Raw genomic sequence first — 12,368 nt, forward strand, 5'->3', positions numbered from 1 at the left:
TTCATCGAAGTACAAGTCCTGGAATTCACCCAAAATGGCTACTAAAAACAAAATGGCCAACTGCTCGTTCAATTTCGGGCTTGAGTCCTTGAGACCTTTTCATGCGTCCTGTTTTGATAAACATGTCCCCCCCCCCGAATTTCCCGTTCAATAAGGTTTCCTTGAGACTTTTTCGTGCGGCCAGTCATGACCGATATGCCCACCCAATGTCGTGTCAAACAGTGAAACTGGTATCGGGAGCAATTTTTCTCTTCAAAGCGTTTCTGGCATGTCGATGTCCCCTACAAGGCCTACAAGGTCATTAATTCATCAGAAGAAGAATAAACATAACAGTTGTGCGAAGGCCTTCGCGCCGCACGTTATTTAAACACCAGTGTGTTTTCCTTTACATATTAAAATGCAATTCTAATATGTTTAATACGTGGTTTTGGCTCATGTATCAGCGGTTTTCCCGAGGCGTCGCGAGCGCTGCTATATATAAATAAACCGGCCTTGTCTTTCTCACTTCTCTGCCGCTTGTCTTTCTGATGCTATTTTCTCTGTCCTCGCGTTCTATTTCCGTCCTCGCGTGTGCACTGAATTACATACAACACAGATACACACACACACACACACACACAAAAAAGGCAATTTTAAAAGTCACACATTTTGCGTCTTGTTCTTTTTATGTTCCTGCATTGTGATCCAGGCGCCGATATTTGCCATCTTGCTGGCTTTCATTTAGCAGCGTCATGTTAAAGCTGCTCGGGAAGAGAGGAAGAGGAGCGGAGGGGGGGGGAAGGGTGGCGAAGGAGAAGAGCCCTGGGCTTTTTTTTTTTTTTTTTTGGCTCGGCGCACCCCCTCCCCTCCCTTCCCCGAAATGGTTCCTTTATTTTCAGCTGCCCCCAATAAGACAGGAGTGGCTGCAGGTGCAAAAGAGAGGAAGAAAAAGCGAGGGATGAGCGGCATGCGACGCGACGGCGCGGCAAGGTGGACGCGTCATGTGATCAGTCATGTGATTCTGTCGACTCTTCTGGATATCCGTCGTTTCTCGTGTTGTTTCCCCCCTCGGAGCTGACGGCGCCAAGAGGGAACTGATTGTGGTGGTACTAGCGATGCCGCACATCGCAGGCGGCGTCCAGAGTGGGACGTTTAACAGCCGAGGCTGTATCCGCATCTAATTATCTGAATAGGGGAAGCCGCGACAGCTGCGTGAATGGGCTCCTTACAATCGCCGCCCTCAAAGGCGCACGTCAACAAAGGCCCGACTCTGCGCTTCTGTTACGTCTTCGATACGGCACTTTGGCGGAAGGGCGGTGTGAAAGGGGCTACGATGATGTCATGTTTTTGGGATGATGTCACGGTCGCTTTCTCGCTCCAAGTAGACGAAGAGAAAGAAACGAGACAGATGGAAGTGTGGCATATATGTTAGATATACGTGCCGAAGCCGAGTGACTCAGCTTTGCATTTGTACGTGTCCCCCGTTGGCCACGTTACTCCGGCTCGCCGTACTCCACGTCACCTCTCTGCGTGTGTCTGCGCACGTTCTAGCGCGAGCGTGTTCAAATATTTCCTCGTCTCTGTGCAAAATTAGCCATGACATAAGGCAGAAGTCAACGGCAGCTTGTGGCTCTGCGGCGACATCCTCGCTGTATGAATGAATTGTCCCAGTGTATACGTTTTCCCATCTGCAAGTTATTATTATTTTTAAATATCTCAGTTCGCAAACACGGATATTAAAGAGTTGAGTGCCTACTGTTGCTAACCAAAAAAGCAGCACCCGTCGAGGACCTGGTAGCAATGAAACACTTCCCTCAAATGCACGCTTAGCTTCCCAAACAAATCAGTGGAATCAAACCACTAATAAATCTACAGGAATTATCTTGCTTATCATTGGCACACGGACGTGAAAGTGTTAACTGCCCAGTTCATTTGAAGTCTGTTGCTAACCATAAGAACAGCACCCATCGGAGACATTGGGACAAAAACAAAATGGACTTCATCGGTAGTAAACAAAACAAAACGAGCAACTAATTAGCTCAGTTCCAGAAGCTACCGTATCGTTTGTGTTCAAGTGTGTTTGAACACAGTTGCTAGCCAAAACAGCAGCACCCATGGTAGTGCCCTCCATCTGGGAGAAAACAAGAAAAGACTAATTATCTATATAGCAATGAAATGAATGGAGATATTTTATTTTTGAACTTATCCTTCCATATTTCCACTTACTCAATTTTTATTCAAACAATTCCAACTTGAAAATGTTCAGTTCATTTGTGACATATGAGAAGGTGCATTCCCCAAATTGCCACATTTTTCAGTATTTCACATTTTCCATGCCAAATCTTCCAAATGAATGCAGACATTTTACAATTTGGAGGCATAATTTCATTTTAAACCAATCCAAATTCAAATTGTAGAACTATTTTTCACATTCCCCAAATTCAAACATTCTCCCAGTTTGAATTGGTTGAGAAATGTGGAAGGAGGAAGTCAAGACTGGAACATTTCTGCATTCATTTGGGTTCTTTTAGAACATTTTGAATATTGACGTGAAAATTTGGGCAATGTGAAAAATACTTTCCAGTACGTCATATAAAGTTGGAGTGATTTCAATTGATTGAGAAATGTGGAAGGATTAGGTAACAAAAAAAAAAAGGAAAATAAAAAAACGTATTTCACACGACGGCGACCAGACTCCCAACACAAACGGTGCAGTTTGGAAAACGGCGGCAGTGGCATGTTAGCGTAATCACACTGACTTTGTCATGTCGGAGTGTCCCTGAAGGCGTCGCAGAGCGACTAATGGGAAATGAAGTTTATGTGAAAATGTTGTTGTGGTCATATGAACCGGCGAGTTTTGTTTCAGTTCAGTGCTTCTCAATTGTTGGCCTCGAAGGGGCGTGGCCTAGTGAGTGACATCACGAGTTCTGCGTGTGAGCGTTTGGCCGTGTGTGGTGGCCTACAGCAGCTCTTTGCGGGTGTTCTCACTTTGAATTTGTGTCTTTTACTGAGCAAAAGGACGGACTGCTGTTTTTTTCATATATATTAAAACAGCACAGGGTTTATTATTTTAGTATCATTCGCAAATCTTGACAAGCGAATTTCTTAAAATAACAATTTAAAATTGTAAGATTACGTTACATCATATATATATATATATATATATATATATATATATATATATATATATATATATACTTTTTTTGCAGTGTTTACATAATTTTGTTCTTTTGTCCTATCTTGTGTTTTTTTTTTTTTTTTTTTTTTTTGGAACATGAAAAAATCAGATGGTTGATTTCTGTACTTTGGTTTAACTTGCATACTTTTTTAACAACAAAAATGGTCACATTGCCAGCTACAGGCCTGGCATGCACATGACATTGTATTTTTGTTTTTGCGGTTCTGACATATTTTTTTCTCCACTATTCATAGTCTTATGTTTTGTGTTGTGTGTGTGTGTGTGTGTGTTTTTTTTTACACACGAAAACAACACTAGGTTGAATATTTTTGTATAGTTTGCATACTTTTTCCACCAAAAATTATTAAATCCCCAACGACTGCCTTGGCATGCAAATCGCATCATATTATTTATTATTTATTTGCGTTTTTTTTTCATGTTTCTTGTATTGTAGTCTTACTGTATTTGTTTTATATGAAAACAACAGTAAGTTGATTATTTTGGTATAATTCGTATACTTTTTTCCCCATTTTTTTTTTTTAAATGATCACATCGCCAATGACTGTCTTGGCATGCATATTACATCATATATAGATATATATATTTTATTTAATTATTTCAGTTTTTTCATGTTTCTTGTCCTGTATTCGTCTTTGAAAACAACAGTAGTTTGATTATTTTGTTATAATTCACTTACTTTTTTTCCATCAAAATGATTAAATCGCCGACTGCCTTGGCATGTATATTACATCATATTTGTTTTCAGTTTTTTCATGTTTCGTGTCCTGCATTCGTCGTCTTACTGTTTGTTGTTGTTGTTGTTTTTTTACTTATGAAAACAACAATAGGTTGATTACTTTGATATAACTTGCATACTTTTTTCAACAAAAAATTTCACATTGCCAACTACTGGCCTAGCATGCACATTACTTTTTTTATTTTAAAAAAAATATATTTTTTTTAAATCACCGATTATGTGGAATACCATCCTTTTTTCATTCTTCTAAAGTAAAAAAAAAAAACGTCAATTAGGTTATTATTAGCTTTTTGTCATGCCCATGTATTCTTACATTGATTACTGCAGGCAACATATAAGAAAACAACACTAGGTTTATTTCTACAATTTGCATACTGGGGAAAAAAACAACAACAAAAAAACAACAACATTCAGGAGTATATGCCGACAAATGGCGCAAGCAGGTGTGTCGCGGCACAATTGTCCTGTCGGCTCATGTAACCCCAGCTGTTATCAAGACATTGGAGAGAGAGAGAAAGTAAGATGAAGAGGGGAAAAAAAGGCGTGTGAAGGAAAAAGGAGTGCTCACTGGCAAGGGAGAGAGAGAGAGAGAGAGAGAGAGAGTGGGTGGGGGTGAGTGGGAGAGGAAGAATGAGGAAGACGATCCTCCCTCTCTCCACTCCGGTTCCAAGCCGAGCACACATGCGGGCTGTGCTGATGAGGCTCCGCCGCCGCGGTCATTCAGGTCGCTCCGGGGCCGCTCCATGGAAACACGCCGACCACGCTCCCGCCACCAACAACAGATAAACAAACAAACAAAAGAGGAAGCCGCGGCAAGAAGAAGAAGAAGAAAAAAGTGCCCGTGTGCATGGGAATCCGGACTGGTCTGCCTCCCCTCCACCACCACCACCACCACCACCACCACCTCCTCCTCCTCCTCCTCCTCCTCCTCCTCCTCCGACTTGTGTGCGCCTTCGCTCGGGGGCTCCGTCCGCCGCCTCGGTGGTTATAAGAGGAGCTCCACTCGGCTCACCTCCACTCCAATCACCTCAACAGCTCCCACGGAAGGTAGGAACTTTTCCCCGCACTGCAATCTTTATTTAGTTATTTATTGATTTTTGGAGTGATTGAAAAGAGAAAAGAAGCACCTGGAGGGGATCGACACCCTCACTCAATTCGCACCGGGCTTTTCTCTCGCTTCTTTTTGTGCAGGAATGACAATTACGCACGCTGAGCACGTCCTTGTGCCTTTTTTTGGGGGGTTCTTTTTAAATAGACTTTCACCGTGCAAGTTATTGGGCTCCAAATTGGACCCCCCCCCCCTTCCTCCATCCTCTAAATGTGAATGGAGCACTGATGCACTCAATCCCATTTGAGTGCATTTTCATTGCACAACAGCGTGCAAATCGCTCAGATGATGCTCTTCTCTTTTGAAAAAAACCAAAACAAAAAAAAAACGGTCAATCTTCAACATTAACACACTGTGCGGTACCTTCAGTGGTCCTATTATGGAGTTCGATTGCAGAGCAGATTCGACTCAAATCAAGTCAAGGGGTGGGAAAAAAAAAACAACTTGTTGTGCCTATAGACTGCATCCAGATTGGAATAATGTAAACGCTTTCACGATGCCAACGACGCGTGAGGTTATCGCAGCATGCTTCCCCGTCGTAAAAATCCTCTAATGGTTGCCGTTCGTGCCAAAATAATCATAATGATAGAGTGAGATGCTGTGGATGACAAATACGAGTGTGTTTGCTTTAACACTGACAATTGTTTGAACAGCTTTGAGCGCCTCCACTAGTGCATAAAACCTGCTGTTTACGGTAAACACGAGGAAAAAAAAGGGTCAGGGATCGCAGGTGTTAATCGATAACTGAGTAAGAGGGGGATAAAGAAGTCATAGTGTAGATTGGTACCACAGATACAAACAATTATTCCATCACCTGACATAGAATAAGTGCTTGCTTGCATGGAAAAAAAAGGCTGATTAGTATCTATCCGTCCCGCAGGAGGACTACAGTAGGTTACTAGTACCCGTGTGTATGAAATCGATTCGCCGATTGAACGCATCGGTCGTTCATCATTGCCGATCAGTGGCGGCAGTTTCACCTCATAGTGAAAAATGGAAACAAATGGATCGTTGGCTGCGGTATAGGCCGGAAAAACCTCAAGATTCATTTTCTTCAGGCAAGTCAGGAAATGTACCAAAAAAAATTTGATTCGATTGATGGCACTTCCTCCCCCCCCCCCCCCCCCCCCCCCCCCACCACCACCCGATTATCCTCGATTGTGGCACAAACTGTTCAAAGACAAACTGCTTGTTTTAATCTGAAGTTCATTGAGATGGGAAATTGGACAGATGACTCCTTGTTTTAAGACTTTTACAATGGTGACAATGGTGAGTCTGTCATGAGGGGCAGTGCCCCACGGGAACTGGTAGATGGCACTTAAAGAGAGTTTTGATTCAATTATGAAATACATGAATTTTTCTTGAGTTATTTCTATAACATCTGTGTTTTTTATTTGTATTTTTATTGGGCCAATGGGGCACTTATAGTTGAGCCCTTCGAACCCTTGGAAACCCGACCAACAAGAATATGATCCCTGATCGTGACACAAAGTGCTGGTTATAATCAGATTTCATTGGGATCTGGAACATTGGTCCAATGACTCCTTGTTTTAAAGTTTGTGCTTTGAAATCTAACATTGCACATTAACTAGGACAATGATGATTTGATTTGACGGGGCAGGTGCACCACTGCCCCACCATAACCAGAAGAGAGCAACTAGATTTAAAGATTTTACTCGATAAAGAGTAGAGATTCAATGGTGAAAAATGGGTTTTATTTGTTTGTTAATTCCAAAGTATTTCGACTTTTCATTGGCCAGTGTGGCAGTTATGGTTGAGCCCTATGGAGTCTGCTTAGCAACAAGTTGAATGGCCCTGATTGGGGAGCAAACATCGAAAACAAAATGCGTGTTGTAATCTGAATTTCATTTGTCGTGGAATATAATCTGATGACTCCTTGTTTTAAGAGTTTGCTTTGAACTTGAACAACGGTGATTCGATGTCAGTTGGGACAGTGTCGACATTCATGAGATGATGTTGGGTTCGAAGCTTTGCATCTGTATTTAATTGGAACATTGACCCAATGACTTGTTTTAAGATTGTGCTCGAAACTTTACAACAAAAACAAGATGATTCGATGTCAACAGGGGCAGTGCCCCACGCTTGAGTGAAGTGCTTTTATTTCTTAGAGTTGTGATTTAATTGTGAATGACTTTTACTTGTATTACTTGATTGCTTTTTTTAATTTTCCATATTATTTCCCGAGTATGCTGGCATTTTTCAATGGTCCGCAGGGCAGTTGTGACTTAGCCCTATTTACTCCGCCTAGCAACAAGTGGATTGGCCCTGATTGTGGCACAAATTTTTTAAATCTGAATTTCTTTGGCATGTGGAACATTGGTCCGATGACTCCACGTTTTAGGTGTGTTTTGAACTTACTCATTTGCAAAATACTTTCACTCACGCTATTTCCAGAGAATGTCAGCTTTTCATTGGCCGGTGGGGCAATTATGATTGAGCCCTATGAACTCTGCCTAGCAACAAGAACATGGGCCCTGCCCGAATTGCGGCACAAACTGATTGTTTTAATTTGGAACATTGGTCCAATGACTCCACATTTTGTGCCTGCAACTTTACCTTGTGTGACAATTGGAACATTGGCGGTTCATTATCAACGGGGGCAAGTGGGGCAGTGCCCCACTAGAACCAGTCGATAGGTTTGGGCTAAAAAGCTTGTTATATTTGCTTTGTAATGCGTAGTGATTTAATCTTTTAAAAATAATTTGTAATGCAATAAAAGGTGATGATATTGTACCGGGCAAACGGACAGAATCCACTATACGGAGTCTTCAGACTGACACAGCAGCTGCTGTGTCACACAGCTGATGGCTCCCAAACACATTTTAGTTGTTTTTTTTCCCCCCCGCTTGCATTCTAATCTCCTTAGACAATCCTTGTTGTCGGAATGAACAGTGGTGTGCTGCCGCCTATGGGGAGCATATCGTAGCTTTCGGATGACGCATGCACATAATCCTTAGTCTGAATATTCATGTTTCATGCGGCTTTCTTGTTTATCAGGTTTATTTTTTTTTTTTTTTGGTACCACGATAACATACATGTGTGAATAATTAAACACATTCCTCATTTGACATCTGTATGCCTAATCATATGCGAGGAACCCGTCCCCCCTCGCTTTTCTATAAGTCAGTGGATGATGTAGTAGTACACGCACGCTAGGGCCCCGCATGCTCGCTGCTAAATTATGGATGGATCCAAACAAGTTTACGTGTGAGCAATTAGCACGCTAGAGCAATAGCCTGGTTAATGTATGGCGTGTTGATGGAATTAGCTTCCTCACAGGCTGTGACTCAGATGGGCGGATGATTGTTGAAAGCAGCAGTGTGCGTCTTTGAACCGTTTTAATGCGTAAAACAAAGTGCTACATTGTCAGAAATAAGGCTACAGTAGGATTTTGTGTCCATTTTTGTTCCTCAAGGTACAATGTACACTCATGTACCCCATAAGGTTTATTTTAGGACTCCATCTTGATGGTTTGTAACTATGTACCAGGTTCATTGGTACCAGCTCCAAAACCAATGAACTCAGTCCGAAACAGGGATAAAGTCGGGTGTGCATTTGTGTTCCTTACGGTACAATCAATGTTGGTGTACCTTGAACTCATTATTGGACTCCAAGTTAAGTATTTTCACCTTTCCCAAAGTATCCCTACACTCATGTACAGTATCTAATCCAGGTTAAGCACTGTCACCTTTTCTAAGGCTTTGTCGCTTTTACCAGAACCAAAATAAACAAACACAATCACAAAGGGGATTAAAGTAGGGTGTCCATTTGTGTACCGTACGGTAGCCCACAGGAACGCTCCTTGGACTAATTTTCAGAATCCAGGTTAAGTCCAAAAAGGTACACAAATCTTCACAAAGTGTGCCACTACTTATGTACAGTACCTGTTGGACGCTGAAGTCACAATTTGTACCTTTGTACTTTGACGATCAACTTGCTACCGGTCTCCAGTTCCAAGGTACCATTGGTATGAATCTTTCGGAATAGCTGAAGCTAGCAAGGCTAACCGCTATTCTCATCCACCACCCGCTAATTTAAGTACTCTCGGATTCGCAAAGACGTAGGAAGACCGTCGTCTTGTTGGCCTGGCATTTCGCCGCCCCACAGAGCGTTACAGTCCAGTGACGGCAGCAGACGGACGAGTCGAAAGTCCTCTGTAAATTGGCCATTTGGAAGACGAGAAGCCAACACCACGTGATTAGCGAATAGTCGACCTCAAGTGTTGAATGCCGACGCGGGCGAGTAAAGTTGACTCGTCGACTACTCGGCTAATTGCGTCAGCACCTTGAATGTAGTAGGTGGCGGATGTGCTAGACATTCTCGTTTTGACCTGACATGTTCGTTCCTGGAACCCTCTGAACGGTGGGGAAAAAAACCACAAAAACAACAACAGATCCTGCACCACACCGTCTGTGTATCTGTGGTCCGATCCTTTCTTTAGCTCTCCATCTCGTAGCACATTGCGGTGACTAGCTGTAGTTCCTAAACGCAACAGGTCATCATCCAATCAGGGCCGAAAAAGCTCCAGGTATGGCCGTGCTATTACAGAACAACCTTTTGTTGCTATGACCGGACCTTGAACCGACTAATGGCTACATTGAATGTCTCTACTCTATATTTAGCTCGTGTTTACCATCCTAGTTGCTGACCGTTCTGTGATCGTTTTCCGGAAGCGGCGGCTATGAAAGAAAAGATGATTAATGACAGATGTAACTGCAGGCGTGTGTAAAGCCCAAAGAGCGAGCTGACAAATGTTTTCGTCATGCAACAAGACACCGCGGGCACCCCTTTTGGACTTTCAAAATGAAATACCCCGGATCGGACATGTAAGCAGAGATCAAGGCAAACATCATTCTCATGATGTGCACCATTCATCTTGTTTTCTAATGTACCATATGCTACTTTGCCGCATTGCCTTTTTGGTTGTTAATTTCATTCGGCTCTCCTTGCTGTTTACTTTTTCACCTACAATCCTGCCAAATATTTCCGGCGCCTCGCCTTTTTTAATGTTTCATCATCCGTCTGCGAGTCCCATTCACTTGGACGTATCAGCTTCATCCCGACGGCCGCCGTCCTCCCGAAGACGTAATATATTTGTCTCACCCATCCCTTTTTTGTCGCCACTTTGGCTAGCTGCCCCCCCCCGGGTGTGCCGCTCTGTAGAAGTTAGCGGAGGATGACATTATGGGGGCAGAACGGGGAACAGCTGGCCTGGATGCGGCGCATGGATTTCGCTTTCCTCATAACTTTATGGATTGTTTTGTTGTTGTTTAGGCTGCCTGAAGGCGGAAAGGCTCTATTATCTAACTTTCAAGTTTGAAGCGACATGTTTGCGTCTTGCCCCACTGCCCGCGGCTATTTTTTTTCCCTGACAGTCAGACAATCTATGCCAGGTTTCTGTGCTGACGCAATACTGCATCTGGATCTCTGTTGCCCAGAGCAGTACAAGAATGACTTAAGTGTTACTCATTGACTCCAATGATCCACATGATGTCACTTGGGTGGGTGTTGAGACAAAACTCCAGTATATCGATATTGATAACCTATATTGCCCCAAAAAACAGCATGTGATTAAATTGAATCAAATGGAGTATATTGATCAAATGTACAATAATATTATTCAAAATATAGTGCATCGATAATCTGTGACATTTTCCCGTAGTCAGCAATTTAAATAAATACAAAAATTCACATGAACGTGGACAGTATATGATATTTGTATGTACTGTGCTGCATATTGTTGTATGTATGGTATGTTGGTAACACATTACCCCAAAACAAACATTTTCTAAAATAAATATTTAAAAAATGTAGATTCATCAATTTAACAAAATAGAGCATATCAATAGCATCTGCAATGTTTAAAGGTTTTTAAAAAAATTATAGTATGTTGATAACCTATGATAGATTTTGCAAAAAAATATAGGTGATCTTTAATAAAATACGATATATTGATAACATAATATAGTGATATGAACAATCAACTTCAATATTTAGAGCAGTAAAAAAATAAAAAATACAAAATTAAATTTCAACCAATTCATTTTCAGATATATTTTTTAAGAGTATCATTCAAAATGGTAAATTTTATCTTAATTATTAGTAAATTACAACACATTTTAAAACTCACTATTCCCCAAATTCTGACAATCATCCTTACATTTATAGTAATGTACTTACACTACATCATTACACTTAATAAACAGTTCCTTTTTCACTGATTGGCTGGGAGTAATCACATGGTTCTAGCACCTAATAGCGTGGTGTGTGGCGTCCATTTTAATTTCAAGTCACCAATTATGGTTCCATTAAGTTTAAGACGCTCAACATTCATTCCGTACTTTGTTAAAAAGATACCCCATCTTTGATCCTTTCTTCCAAAAATCGCATCAGGTCCACTTTTACCTGATTTCCAAATCTCGACTGGCGGTCGTAGCATTTTGGCTAATTTTGATGGCAACGTGTGAAACTGAGGACCACACGAGCGTAGCTAGTCAAGCACGCGCCTCACATTTGGCTCTTTTTCCGCATGAGCTTCTTTCGTTCCAGGTGTGTTCCTCTTGAACGCGAGCCCGGCCTTTTTGATGGCGGCTCATGGGGTGTATTATGGAACGTGATATTTCAATTAGAAATCAATGGAGCTGCCAGCAGTGTTCAGTGGGCCAAAGCTCTCCCGTGTTACCCACACGCACACTTGATATTGCTATCTGCTAATGCACCCCCCCCCCCACCCACAAATTATGCACCACCCCCCACAATAATATAATTAGTAAATATTACAACTGTGCTGGTACGCTAAAGAAAAAAAAAAATCACAGTTTAGTAGGTAGCTTGGTTTTTATCTGACGGCTCGAGATACAGTGTGATGATGGGTGAGAGATACAGTCTGTATTGGCTCAACATGAAGGTGTTGTAATTGAATTTGGGATGAGAAGTCGGGATGAGCGTCGTAATCGATTCTGCGATCGTTAAGAATTCGGGTGGGATTGTTGATTTATCGTGTCTGGCCAAGTGGAGCGCTTTACTCGGCCTCGTAGATTCAATCTCGACTAGTTTGCCATCTCGAGAAGCGCAAAAAGGCCAGCTTTGGCAAGGAAACAGGAGGTCAGAACATTCTCAATTGTTAAATTGAGCAAATGTTTCTGGAAGAACCGTACGCACAACTCTAAAACGGTCGCGTTTGCATTAGTGCTAGCGCTATGTGAGCTACATGTATATTTAGTTGACTACTATATTGTAGATCAGATCCGAGGCCACTAGGTTGGTCTGTCCCTTCCGCTTTTTCTTTGGATATTTGTGGCTGTTTCACAAAACTTATTCTGACC

The 12,368-nt window shown here is 42.0% G+C and overlaps 1 protein-coding gene across 2 annotated transcripts in view; it reads left to right on the forward strand.

Annotated features, from left to right (window-relative positions):
* The first annotated feature begins 4,457 nt into the window (after nt 1–4,457).
* Nucleotides 4,458–12,368, forward strand: part of slc8a1b (solute carrier family 8 member 1b) — a 104,399-nt gene continuing 96,488 nt past the window's right edge. The window contains exon 1 of one of the 2 annotated variants that reach the window (XM_061789468.1): nt 4,458–4,961. The gene's annotated coding sequence lies outside the window, so the exon portion shown is untranslated. The remainder of the gene's footprint in view (nt 4,962–12,368) is intronic. The other variant, XM_061789467.1, reaches the window with a different exon arrangement.

Source organism: Phyllopteryx taeniolatus, chromosome 11 (genome assembly GCF_024500385.1).
Source record: "Phyllopteryx taeniolatus isolate TA_2022b chromosome 11, UOR_Ptae_1.2, whole genome shotgun sequence".
In the NCBI taxonomy this organism is placed as follows: Eukaryota; Metazoa; Chordata; class Actinopteri; order Syngnathiformes; family Syngnathidae; genus Phyllopteryx; species Phyllopteryx taeniolatus.